Source organism: Eublepharis macularius, chromosome 8 (genome assembly GCF_028583425.1).
Source record: "Eublepharis macularius isolate TG4126 chromosome 8, MPM_Emac_v1.0, whole genome shotgun sequence".
Taxonomy (NCBI): domain Eukaryota; kingdom Metazoa; phylum Chordata; class Lepidosauria; order Squamata; family Eublepharidae; genus Eublepharis; species Eublepharis macularius.
Window position 1 is genome coordinate 61,315,448 of NC_072797.1, and position 13,453 is coordinate 61,328,900.

The following is a 13,453-nucleotide window of genomic DNA, read 5'->3' on the forward strand; positions in this document are numbered from 1 at the left end:
GTAAGTTGTTTATTAGGTTTTAAGGAGAGAAGGACGTAGGAAAAGGTGAGCATACGGAGGCTATCAGGAGGAAGGAAAGAGGAAATAGTGTGGGGAAAGGGATACAGGGAAAAGTGTAGTACCCTCTGCAAGTCCTTACAAATTCCCCATGCAACTGTATCTGGCTCACCTAGCATCTCACAACTGGGTTATAGGGAAAGGCAACGTGGGTAGGGAGGGAAGGGGACAGATAACGATGAGTAGGAAGTAGAGAAGGAAGCAGGAAATGGGGAAGAGGCTACAGAGGATAAAGAAAGGAAAGAGTGAGGGTAGGGAGAATGAGATGGCCCCACAAGTCTGTTTCTCGTTCTATAGCTATTTTCGAAAGAGCTCTTTTTTCTGATCAAATGTTTTAGTCTCAATAGGAAACGTTTGGATAGTTTTAAAATATCTTGGAACAAAATCAGGTAGGACTGATTTTATTGGAAAGAAAAACAAACCAATATTTAATATTCCCAAACGTTCAACTCAAATATCTTAGTTTATATGAAAATAATCCAGTACCCTTGATTTTTTTGTTGTATGTATGGCATAATTACATCCACATATTTTATGATTGCCCATCAAAAGCTAAATTATCCATTAAGTGTGTAAAGTGGACAATTTGCTCTACCACAGTTATTGATTTTATAAAATTAATGTTTCATAAATTTAGCTGAAACAATTTAGGCCAGACTTCCTAATTCTTAAACTACAAACCAAAATGAAGACAAGGTTGATATGCATGATTGCAAAGTGTTTCATTATGATATATGTGTGTTTGGCATCAGCTTCAAAAAAGCTTGCCTAAACAATGCAAACCTTTTTGTCATCCAAGGCAGATGAACTAAGATAATTTAATATGGACAAAGCAGAAAGTGTTATGAAATATATCATGTTAGAAATAACAGTTTAATAAAAACAATTTGAAAATTCTGTCAATCCCATGGAAAATGTATGTAATTCCTGAAAAATAGCAAGTTGTGAATTACTTAAGGAATCTGCTACCATCCTGTGAATCTTTGCCTGTCTTGCTGAATATGACAGCTTTGAAACTTCCAAGAGATGGACTCTTTTGGAAGATACTGCAAAATGAGATTTTTGATGTATCTTTATTGAATCTTATGGAATTCACTAAGAATGATAGAATCATAGTCCAACTTCTGGCACAATGCAGGAAATTCACAACTACTTCCTTTTCTCATACCCCCAGTGACCCTGCTTCATGCCCAGAAGATGGCAATGAGCACAATTTATTATAAAGTTTAACGGTTTCTTCTTAAGGTAGATGCCCATTACACATTCCATTCTGACACAAAGGCCTTCTGTTCCTTAGAATAATTTTTCAGAATTTTAGAAAGAAACAGAAGGGGAGTGGTGGAGAAGATCTGTTGCACAAGTGGAACTCTGCTTGTTCTTTGGATCAAACACAGTAAAAAATGAAATAGCACTCGACCATGTTGAAGAGTTTCAGCTGCAGTAGAACAAAAAACATAATCCCCTGACAAGAAAACAGCAGAAGAAAGGCTGGGATGCCCTTTTCCCTACCTTTACTTTCAATTACAGCAGGTATACTTTGACACTGGCTTCAATAGCACCTATGAACCAGCAAAGCTCATGGAATATTGTCTGGCCAAGGGACTAAATCCAACCTGACTACAGTGCTGTAATTTCCCTTTGGACTAGCGCAAAGTCCAAGAATGAGTATTGACTTGTTCCACTGTGCCAGAGCTAAGCAGTCCCATGGTTATGGTGAAGAAGCCCAATGGCACATGCAGGAAGAGAAATCACAGAAAAGCCAGTGCCTAAATACAGATACCCCAATATGCTTAAAGCTATTTAAGAATATTAAATATCAGTAACATATCAACATTTAAAAATAAGCATTCAGCATCTAATTAGATAACCTACATTTGACTGAAAAAGTAGGCAGCATATTACATTCACATTTATTTAAGAAAGAGGTTAAAATCCAAGCAAGACATGCTCCAGGATACCCATGAATGGATGAGTGTGTATAGGCAAATGCCAGCTGTGTGTGGAGAGGGGTGGAACTGATTCAGACTGGGGCCACAGCACAGGAGGGGGGCATTTTAGCCCTTAATTTTCCTTACTTTAAGGTACTGCCAGAATTACAATTTTACCTGCTGGAGAAGATAAAAAAATTGTGAGTTATTTTATGTTTCCTTTAATGGAGCAAATAGCAGCTCTGAAGTGAGGGCAATAGCTCATGGCTGCTATTTACTAATTAAAAAAAAAACCTCTTGAGAGATCCATTCATGACTTTCCCAGTAGCTCATGTAGTCTGATCCTTATTATTATTATTTTTTAAGTGAAGCTGAAAATCCAGGCATGGCTACCTGTATAACTACAGCTCTCGTGTTAAAACTTTTATAATGGATGAGCCTGATACGAGCACATTGACTCACTGTATCAGATTACTAGATATCAAACAAAAGTCTAAAATGGGTCCTGTGAGGAAATAGTGGCATGTATAAAAATTAAAGAAACTTATCTACATTTGTAACAATACTCATAAATGTTCACTAAGCCTAATGATGAATCTAACTTTATTCCATCATGGCAGCTTTCCAGTATTAACTGCTGCTTGTTTAATAGTCCTCAGATAGTCTTTTCCATTAATTGCTTATTTACCTTTTCCTCCCAATGCTTCACATAACAAACCTTGTTGTTTTAGAGCACTCATGCATATAAAAATAGTCCTGGTGGTAAATAGAGAGGGGCACGAACAGCAATACAAACAAAAAAAAAGCCATGAACAGCCCAATCTGCTGTTCGAGAACAAGCTGTTTGTGAGGCCCCATTCTAAATGAATAGGTGGTCGTTGCAAGCCTCCTTCATTGCTGTTTGTCAAGCAGACAGTCTGGCACCTGCAATCAATTCCCTTGGCAACGTAGGCAGGGATTGTCTGAACTCTGTCTGAACATCTGCTGTTGCCCTGGAAACCCCAATCTAAGCCCAATTTAGTTTGATAGGCAGGTCTTCCTTCCAAGTGTGGAGCTCCAAATTTGTTACAAGAGAGCAAAGACCATGGGGGAGGGGGGGGGGGCTCCCAGCTCTGGCTAGTCTTTGCAGACAGTGGAGAGGGAGAGACAGCTGCTGTTGGTATTTTGATAGAGTGACAGGGAGAGTGCATTGGAGCTTGAGTTTTCTTTGTGTGGTGGGATATAGATCTCTCTCTTCAGGTTCCAGGGCTGCTGCCAGGCTCTGGGGCCAAGCTATTTTTTATTATTGGAACCTTTCCTGGTGCCTGCTCAGGTCAGGTTTCTGGGAATGGTGCAGTAGGGATCTTGACCAAACTTGGATGATGGCTGAAGGAGAGCCTACTGGCCCCTACGAACAGCCAGCCATGAACATGTTCATGAACAGGGCCATGTTCGTGGTTGTTCATGAGTCCCTGTTTGTGGATGGCAATGAACAATGAACATCATGTCGTTTTTTTTTTTCCTGTTCATGCCCCTCTCTAGTGGTAACTCACAAATGACCTCAATTGGCAGCAGCAAGTCATAACGTACTTTATATTCACTTTTATTTATACCATCATATCAGTGGTGTCTTAACTGCCAACATGTACATAGGATCATTTGCAATTCTATGAGACTAGCTCATGCCACTGCCATTATTTTTCCATTTTAAAATCCTTTGACATAGTTCAACAGGTGCAAATTTTTTCATGCTCAAAGATGACATGAAGGGCTATAGAATGAAAACAATTTTTGGACAGCATGTCTAATTGAATACATCCATGTTCCAAATTTGTGTATGCAAAGGGAGGAATAACATGAGGAGGAAGTCCTGAGAATAGCAATCTACACATCAAAGAATAGTGCCAGGGCAGTAAAAAGCAAAGGGTAAACAGGTTCCTGAACTATCTTTCTAATGTTCTGGTTTGTCCCCCTCCAAAACCTAAGGAAAGGACAGTGTTAGTCTTCTGACAATATTGCCCCCTCATCCTTACTGTCATGCACTCATCAAGCAGTTATTTTAATAGAAAAATTAATCAATCACAAATCAAGATCAGTCGTGAATAACTGCTGCATTTTAATAAAAACCTATCTTTCAGTTTTTGTCTAAGTAGGCCCTAGTGACCTGTTTGGCAGGCATTTGTGGCTTTGCCCAGACTCAGTATTTCTCTCATAAATTCATACCCTCAGGCTGCACACAGTTTGCTTGTTTTGTCCAGACTAAATGTTCTCTCTCAGCTCAGTAACTAAAAACTACAGTTCATGCCACCCACACTCTCAGTCATCAACCAATCATCTCACTCACTCATCCCTCTCTTTCACCCCCACTCTTAATCTGTATCACATCAAACACACACACACTTAAAATCATTACAGTGGTGAAATTGGCAGCACCCTAGTGACTGCCAGTTCCCTTAGTGCTCATATGGTGGATGTCACATCTACTTGGGCCCTTAGTTGTTCTGCTGAATGAATGCTCACTTCCTTCATATGTTCAGTGCTATGTTAACATTTACATTTGAGTTAATATTAAGATATTTGGATTTTTAATATTATCTTTAAGGGAAAATAGTGAAGCAAAATGGAACACCATAGAACACATGATCTGGGTGACCGAGCCTTCTGAATTTATGTATATGGTGTAAATGTAGGTGACATGGACACAGAAGTGTCCAGGAAAAAGAGCAGCAGGATGCAACTGGATCTTCAAGACCCAGCATAATGAAGAAGGGGAAATTCAAAGGTTCAAGACCAGACTGGTTGCAAAAGGATACTCTCAGAAATATTGAGAAGACTATGAAGAAACCTTCACAACAGTGGTGAGACACACTTCAATAAGAACACTTCTGAGCATAGCATCTTCCAGGAAAATGCATGTGAAGCATCTAAATGTGAAGACTGCTTTTCTAAACAGAGAGCTGAAGGAAGATGTGTATATGGCCCAGCCTCCAGAATTTGAACACTTCAAAGACAAACAACTTGCGTGCAAACTTCAAAAGAGTATTTATGGGCTGAAACAGGCTGTGAGGGCCTGGAACCAGAAACTGAACCAAATGCTCAAGAAAGGATTCAAACAAGGTGAGGCAGAACGCTGCCTGTATTAGAGAAACAAAGACAACAAATGGACTTATTCTGATTTATGTGGGTGATTTGATTATTGTTATGAAGACAAGCAGGACTGTGATGAAATAGTTCAACTCCTGAATCAGGAAGTAGAAATGAAACAGCTGGGAAACAGCTACTATCTTGCAATACAAATAGAGTGAGAGGAAGATGGAAGCTATCTTCTTAACAGAAGCAGAAAATTCTAGACTTCCTGGACTACATGAACATGAAGGAAGGCAAGCCAACAAGTATTTCTATGGAAACAGACTTCCAGAAACAAGATGAAAACAATGAACCTCTATAGAACATCAAAAAGCACAGAGAAGCAATTGAAAAACTGCTATACATAAGTATGGTGACACGGCCTGATATTGCAGCAGCAGTGGGAATACTATGCAGGAAAAGTGCATCACTGAGCATGAATGACTGTAATGCAGTCAAAAGACTAGCAAGATATGGGGGCTGAAGAGGCCCACTGTGGGGGAGGTGAAGGAAAAATATTGGGGAAGAAGGCCATAGACTAGACCAACTCCAGGGCAACATGGCCCTCTACAGCTGTACCATATTCCTTGCAATAGCCAGGTCCAGGGGCCCCCACCTGCTCGCGCACTCCAGCTGCTCCCCATTTTCCCCATTGTAGTTGTCCAGCTGGTAGATTCCCACCTTTGCTGAACATACCCAAAGGACTCTGAGTATCAACAGCTACTCCATGGCACACAGCAGAGCTCTCGACTACCTAATTTGCTAACTAAGACCATACGACCGCTTCACTCATCAGCTTACAGGCACCAAGAGGCTCAGGACAAACCTCAGCTTAAGCAAAGTACTGTACAAAAGGACACTATGATGGTCAATGTTCCTGCTGTCCCCAAGAGATCATTGCGGCAGAGGATCGTGGATGAACTGAAACACTACTATAATGGATTTCACTTGCTTTGGATTGACACAAAAGTCGCTGCTAGGATGGCGTGGAGACTGTTGCATGGGCAGGTCCTGACCAGGAGAGAAAGGCGAAGGCCGTTGAGAACATCTGCTGATCTCTTCCAGCTGGTTCATCATTGTGCCCTTCATGGAATTCCTATTGTCTGTATTTCTGAAACTGTTTCCTGAGATGCTGCCCTCAACCTTTGAAACAGAGTCCAAAAAAGAAGAAAAGCAGAGAAAGAAGCTGAGTGCCAAGCTGGAAATTGCAAAATTCCTGCAGGAGACTATTGCAGAGATGGCCAGGAGGAACAAAGCCTCTACAGGAGAAGCCACCAAGCAATTCTCTTCGTACGTTCAAAAGGTTCGGCATAGTGGACAACAGCCCAGCACCCAGGAGACTGTACAGTTTACCAAGACTAGCAAGATACCTCAGAGGCACTGCACAGTTGAAGGTCAAGTTGCTAACAAACAATAATCCCAGACTAGTGGGATAGATGATTGCTGATTGGGCAGAAGAAGACACTACACATAGGAAGTCCAAAACACCAGTGGACAGGTGTTCTTCTATGGTGGTGGAGCAGTCAGCTGGGCAAGCAGGAAACATGTAGCAGAAGCATCTACTGACACTGAATATATATCAGCAGTGGAAGCATGCCAAGAACTCAAGTGGATACTACAACTGATGGAAGACTTTGGGATAGATGAATCAAATCCCATACTAGTTTTTGAAGATAATCAAGGATGCATAAAACTTGCAAAAGACAGAAAGGATCAAGTCAAGGTCTAAGCACATAGATATAAAGTGTCATATAGTAAGAAACATGCAAGAAGAAGGGCTTGTTGTATTGTCCTACAGAAGAAATTATTCCAGATGAGAAGGGGTGTTGGAAGTAGCAATGTCTGTTGTATAAGATTAAGTGAAGATGATGCAAAAGGGGGCAGCAAGTATTAGATAAGAGTGTGAGGCAACACCTCTCTGCCTTTTCAGTGTCATTCTTATTATTATTATTTTATTTATGTCATTTATAGCCTACCTTTCTCCCTGAGACAAGGCGGATTACACCGTGCCATAGGGTAAATAAACACAATTTACAAAAACATATCATTAATAAGAATCCATACAGAGTTGAAGAAATGTTGAAACAGAACGTAAGCAGTTCTAGGGCTGACATGAAGCACAAATAGCTCATAGGACTACATATTTAAGACAACAGGTAATAGGTAAGGCAACATAGTGGTGAAGTCTATGGTCCTTAACTCATTAGCAAAGCATCTGAGAGCCCCTCCCTACAGTACAAAAGTGTCTTTGAATAAATTGGTTTTGCATCATTTGCAGAAAGCCAGGAGAGTAGGAACTCTCCTGATCTCCTCAGGCAGGCTGTTCCACATGGTAGGGGCCACCACACAGAAAGGCCGTGACTGTAGAATGGGGGTGATGTTTATGCTCCTGCTCGTGCTACGGCATTTTGCATCAATTGAAGTCTCCTAGTCAGTTTGGATGGGAGACCTATGTATACTGCATTACAATAGTCAAGTCTTGATGTTAATATAGCATGGATCCAGGTCGGCCATGTCGAGGTAAGAAGTCATCTTCCAGGCTACAGTGAGGTTGTAAAAGGCGTTTTTTGCAGCTGCCTTAACTTGTTGTTCTAGTGGTAGCACTGGATCCAATATAACCTCTAGGCTCTTAATCACGTCTGCAAGGGTCAGACAAACTCCATCAAAAGTGGGGAGTACAATGTATCAGCTACCATGCTCAGTTCATCACATACAAAGCTCATTATGGCCTTGGCCTGGCATATCTACCAGACCACCTCCCTCCCTATGTTGCTCCACAGCAGCTTTGGATAGTGAGATATAGAGTTGAGTGTCATCTGCATATTGGTGACATCCAACTCCATAGCTGTGAATGAGTTCTCCAAAAGGCTTGAATAACATAGGAGATAAGATTGCACCCTGTGGAACCCCACAAGATAGCTCTTATTCTGGAGACAGCTGATCTCCAGCAGCAACTCTCTGGATCTGTCCCATGAGAAACAATTTAAATTAGTTCAAGGCACATCCTTTGATGCCCACTTCAACAGAATGGCATGGTCTACTGTGTCAAAGGCAGCAGACAGATCCAGGAGGAACAATAAGGAAGCATGACCTTTCTCTATATTTAGCTGGATATCATCCAGTAACGCTACTAGTGCTGTCTCTGTCCCATGCCCTGGTCCAAATCCAGATTGAAAAGGGTCTAAAGCACTAGTGTTTCCCAAGAAGATCTGAAGTTGGTCAGCTACTGCTCTCTCAATTACTTTGCTCAGAAAGGGCAGATTAGAGATTGAGCGATAATTGGCCACATCATTTTTGTTCAGGGATAGTTTTTTAATTAGTGGACAGATAACCACCTGGCTGGGGGAAGATGCCCTGAGTTAATAATTGATTTACAATAGACCTCAGTGGTTCACTTATGGGATCCTTATTTGATTTTAACAGCCAGGATGGACAAGGATCGAGCACACAAGTAGGATCCTGTTAATATCTGTCATTGTAATTGGTTCAAGGCACTCCAAATGCAAGCCAGATGCATTAAGCATTTCTTCCATCTCATCTCCATTGTAGCTAGCATCTAGATCAGAGCATATTTGTGCTATTTTATCAGCAAAAATCTTAGCAATACTGATTTTCTGTTCTTGGGATTGTAAAGGTTCAGATTTAGGGGTTAGGAAGTGTCTGGATATCTTAAACACCTGGGATGGTCATGAACTAGCCGATGCAATGGTTGCTGAGAAATAACGTTTCTTTGCAGCTTTCATTTCCACTACATAGGCCCTCCAGTGGGTTCTGTAGCATGCTCTATCTGCTTCCATGTGGGTTTTTTGCCAACATTTTTCTAGATGTCTTCCAACCATCCTTAAATCAGCCAGCTCCGTGGTAAACTATGTGGCTGGCTTCCATCCCAAGTGGTTGACAAGGAGCAATGATGTCAATAGCTTCAAGGAACTTTGCATTCCATGCTCTCACAGCCATCACCATGGAGCATGTGTCTGGGATTCGAAAATCTCCCAAGGCATTTTGGAATCTAGAAGGGTCCATGAGCCTTTGTGGATGAATCATTTTAACTGGACCCCCTATTTTGTGGGGTGTTGGGGCCATATTCACTTTTGCCTTCAGCAGATGATGGTTTAACCAAGGTTCAGGCCAAATCTCTAATGTTGAAACAAGACTTTCCCTCAAAGGCTCAGTACAAAATATCAAATCCAAGGTGTGGCCTCTTTCATGTGTAGGGCCTGTTAGAGGTGTGCACCTGAAAAATATTTAGGATTCCTATTTCCAAAACGGGAAAACAATTTGGGTGTTTAAATGCTTCAGTATGCTCCCCAAAGATTCAGAAATCTTTCTGGAGCACACTGAAGCTCAAAGCAGCACTTTTCTTGCCATTTGCAAATGGCGAGAAAAGTGATGCTTTCAAACACTGGCCACTTTACAGTTGATGAGAGGGAAATCCCCCTCCTGTGAGCTGAAAAGAGCTGGTGTCATGGCCCATTCTGGGCTCACTGAAAGTGAGGACCCTTCAGAAGGAGAGGAGCCTTGTGTAGCCAGCCCTGACTCCTCAGGAGAAGAGGATCTCCATGTAGCTAGCCCTGACTCAGCAGAAGCCAGTGATCAGGAAGAACAGCTGCTGGCTAATCAGAGTCCACAGCCAGCAGCTGAGCCAACTCCAACACCACTGACACCCTATAGCTCCAACACCACCGGTAAAGCCCAGCCACCAGTTGCCCAAAGTCCTCAGTCAGCAGCTGAGTCAGAGGCACTAATGCCTCCCAGCTCTAACACCTCTGGTGAAGCACAGCCAAGAATGCCCAAACCTCCAGCCTCACCCAGAGAGCACTGCAGACAAAAGCAGTGGGTGGAGCTGCAGGAGAGGCGGCAAAGTGCATGCCTCCTGGCCAGATGCCAGCTGTTTGTTGAGAGCGATGAGGAGTGAGCACAAGATAGCTCCCAAGCAGCTGGCTGCAAACCCAGTCTGTCTATAAAACCCAGCCACAGAAGACCAGAAGCTGTGGAAGCAACATGTCAGGATCCTGCTTTGACTGTGGCCACTCTGCTGAATCTTGCCGTGCTCTTGCCTTGCTGTGTGACTCCTGGACCATGCCTTGACCTTGCTTCTGGATCGCCCTTGCTCTAACTGGTAACTGACCTATAGACCTCCTGAAATCCCCTCCTGTCAGCTGAAAATAGCTACAGCTTGAATGCAGTAACACTTTTCTTGCAGGGCAAAAAAAGTGTTGATGCATTCTAATGCCTCACTTTTTTCAGCTGTGGGGAGGGAGAGGAGGGGGTTCCTTCTCCCTCTCCACTCAGCTGAAAAGAGCAGGTGTTTGAAAGTAACAACACTTTTCTTGCTGCAAAAGGAAAGTATTGCTGATTTCACATGCTGGCAGCTTTTTTCAGCTGATGGGGGATCCCCCTCCCATCAGCTGTAAAGTGGCAGGCATTTGAAAGCAACACTTTTTTTGCCACATGCAATTGGCAAGAAAAGCATTGCTCTTTGCCCGACAATTCCCAAAGAGATACAAATTGCTTTGGGATGCTTTTCTTTGGGATTCCTGAATTGGCTCAGCAATGCTGGGGCCAATTCGGGAACCCCAAATCTTTCCAAATTGGGCCCAATTGGATTTTAAAACTCAAATTGGAAACCTGAAGTGCACATCCCTAGGGCCTGTCACTATTTGGGAGTGGTTGCCAGGAAAGCTATAAATTCTTGAGCTGGGCCTAACAGCATGGATGTTGAAGTCCTCCAGAACAATAAGTCTGGGTATCTCCAATACCATATCTGCTAGCAGCTCTGTCAACTCAGAAAGTATGCTTATTGGGGAGCTGGGAGGTCTGTAAACAAGCAGGATATCCAGTCTATCTTTAGTTCCCAGAGACAGGAACTTGCAGTCAATACCAGCTATAGCTTCTACAGGGAGTCTACAGAAGTTGAAGGACTCACAGAGGATAATAGCAACCCCGACTACCATAGCGAGGTTGGTTTAGGACTGCATTGTCAGAGGGAGTTAGTTGGGACACATATAACACGTCATTTTCTTGTAGCCATGTCTCTGTTAGGCAAACCACATCAATTTCCTCTTCTTCTAATATCCCAGCAATGCATGAAACCTTGTTCCTAACAGATCTAGTATTGCATAGTATTAGTGTAGCAGGGGAGGCAAGAGTAGTCTGAATGTTGGCAGGTGGGATGCTAGAGAGGTTAGATAAACAATGAGCATTGTTGCCTGATACTGATCGCCTTTGGTAAGTCCTGCCTTCATATCTACCAGCATCCATCTGCACTTCAATACTAAATTTACCAGATATTTTGCACCACACAACCACACAAGTAAATACCAAATACCAAAATTAAATACCAAACATACTGGTGGTCTTTACATAGGCAACAATAGAAAAGAGCATGAGTCCAGTAGCATCTATGAGTCCAACAAAATTTGTAGTAGAGTATGAGTCCTCGTGAGCCACAGCTTGCTTCTTCAGATACAGCTAGAATGTCTAACTAGGCAACAGTGTAGGGCTAAATCCTTGGTGTATTTAAGCAGGCGGTGACCAGAAGATGTTGGATCCTTCCTTGAAGCAGTACATGATTGGAGGAGCTCTCGCGCCAATACCTGCATGAAGCCCCATTTAGATAGCTGGCCCAGTAAGTAGTACTTGTGAGAAAGAAGGCAGGGTTGGAGGCAAAGCCAGGATCACCAAATGGCCCCAGCTGCAAATCAAAGGGAAGCAACAAGATCCTTGTCCTGTCTCCAGATTGGTATTCTCAGGGGAATATCCTGCTTCTCCTCAGATGCTAGATCTCTCTCTCCTAATTAGCTAGCTAGGCAGATGCATGTCTCTGTCTCTCCCCTACACTATCCAGTATGTATTTCTTAAATAAACGTCTATTTCTCTTTAAACAGTAATGTATGGCTAATGATGTGTAAGGCATTCGGCCAACAGGGCACTACCCTGCCACTGCCACAACTTCGTTATCAGTTTGGCAATTAGTTACCCATCTTCTTTGAGTTCCATTGTTGGGTGTGTAGTGTCCATGAGGAAAAACTCAGTGGGTTGAGTGTTTACGAAAGGACTGTATTTTGTACAATTTTGGTGCAAAAACAGCTGCCCCAGAGCCTGGTTTCCCCAACCCCGCCCCCCCTTGAAAAGAACAGTGTGCATTTGTGCATGCTCAGCCAACCTTGCATTGCATGTGCTGTGGGCTAAAACCCATGATAACAGAAAAGAACCAAATGGATTAGTTCCAAATTAGCAACTGCCCATCCAGAAAGAAAAAAAAACCCACCAATAACAGAATGGATTTGGTTTAGAAACCCCGGATTTGAAACTGTAACAAACGTTTTCTCAGAACACACCTCTAATCAATATTATTTTAATATACTGTTTTACCAATGCACAGTATATTACCAATGCAGTAAAATATTATACAAAATTGTTGATGCAAGCATATATTTAATCACGTCCAAATGGCTTTTTCTGTGAGCATTGGTAAAGCAGAGAAAGAAAAAGAACTGCCAAGTGCACATGCTTCAGTTCCAAAATAACTTTAGAAATTATCCAAGTGAAGTTAGAATTCCAGAGGAGTGGAATCCGAGGCAGACAGAGAACCCATGTAGCAATAAATGAAGCAATTGGGAGATTGCCTCAATCCTAAACTCTTGTTGACTTTCCCAGCACAGTGGATTCAGTCTGGTGGTGAGAAATGAGACTTGGTAAGCTTGCCCATATTGACGGATATTGGGTTTGTGTGGTGGAAGCTTTCTGAGTAATAACAAGAGGTGAAATATTTTGCCAAGATGCTAGTGCCAGTCTATTTAAACCTGACTGCATACAGTTTAAGCCAGACCTTCACCTTTGCTCCTTTGCCCAAACAGAACTGCCTCAACAACTGATAACTTCATAGGAGCAACATGAAAAATGAGAAAGGATTGCTCTGCAGAAGCACTGGCTCAGCCTCCCTATCTCTCCTACCAACAATGGGCTTTTCCCTATGGTCATAGCAGGGTTTAATTACATTAATTTTCTTTCTTACTCTTATATCCAGGTCTTCTTTCAGAAAGCTCAGAGTATTCTACATATAGTCTCTCATTCAGGCATTAACGGGATGAAACTTCCTTAATTTAAAGAAGGTAACAGCACTGCATAATGCCTCTCTGAACACTGTTAGTAGTGATATGCATTTTCTTTCTTAATGGCTTATTGCACAATCAAGCCTTCAAATGACAGCTGCACACACATGAAACATCCCTGAGGTCTAATGTCCCCTCTGGAAGTTATGCCAACACTCACTGCTAACTACTTAGTAATTATGCCTTTATTTCTACCGAAGATACCTCACAAATCTTAGAAGCCTCTTCCTGCTTTATCTATAATATACA

The 13,453-nt window shown here is 42.2% G+C and overlaps 1 pseudogene; it reads left to right on the forward strand.

Annotated features, from left to right (window-relative positions):
* The first annotated feature begins 5,640 nt into the window (after nt 1-5,640).
* Nucleotides 5,641-6,507, forward strand: LOC129335116 (LETM1 domain-containing protein LETM2, mitochondrial-like; annotated as a pseudogene).
* Nucleotides 6,508-13,453: the final 6,946 nt, after the last annotated feature.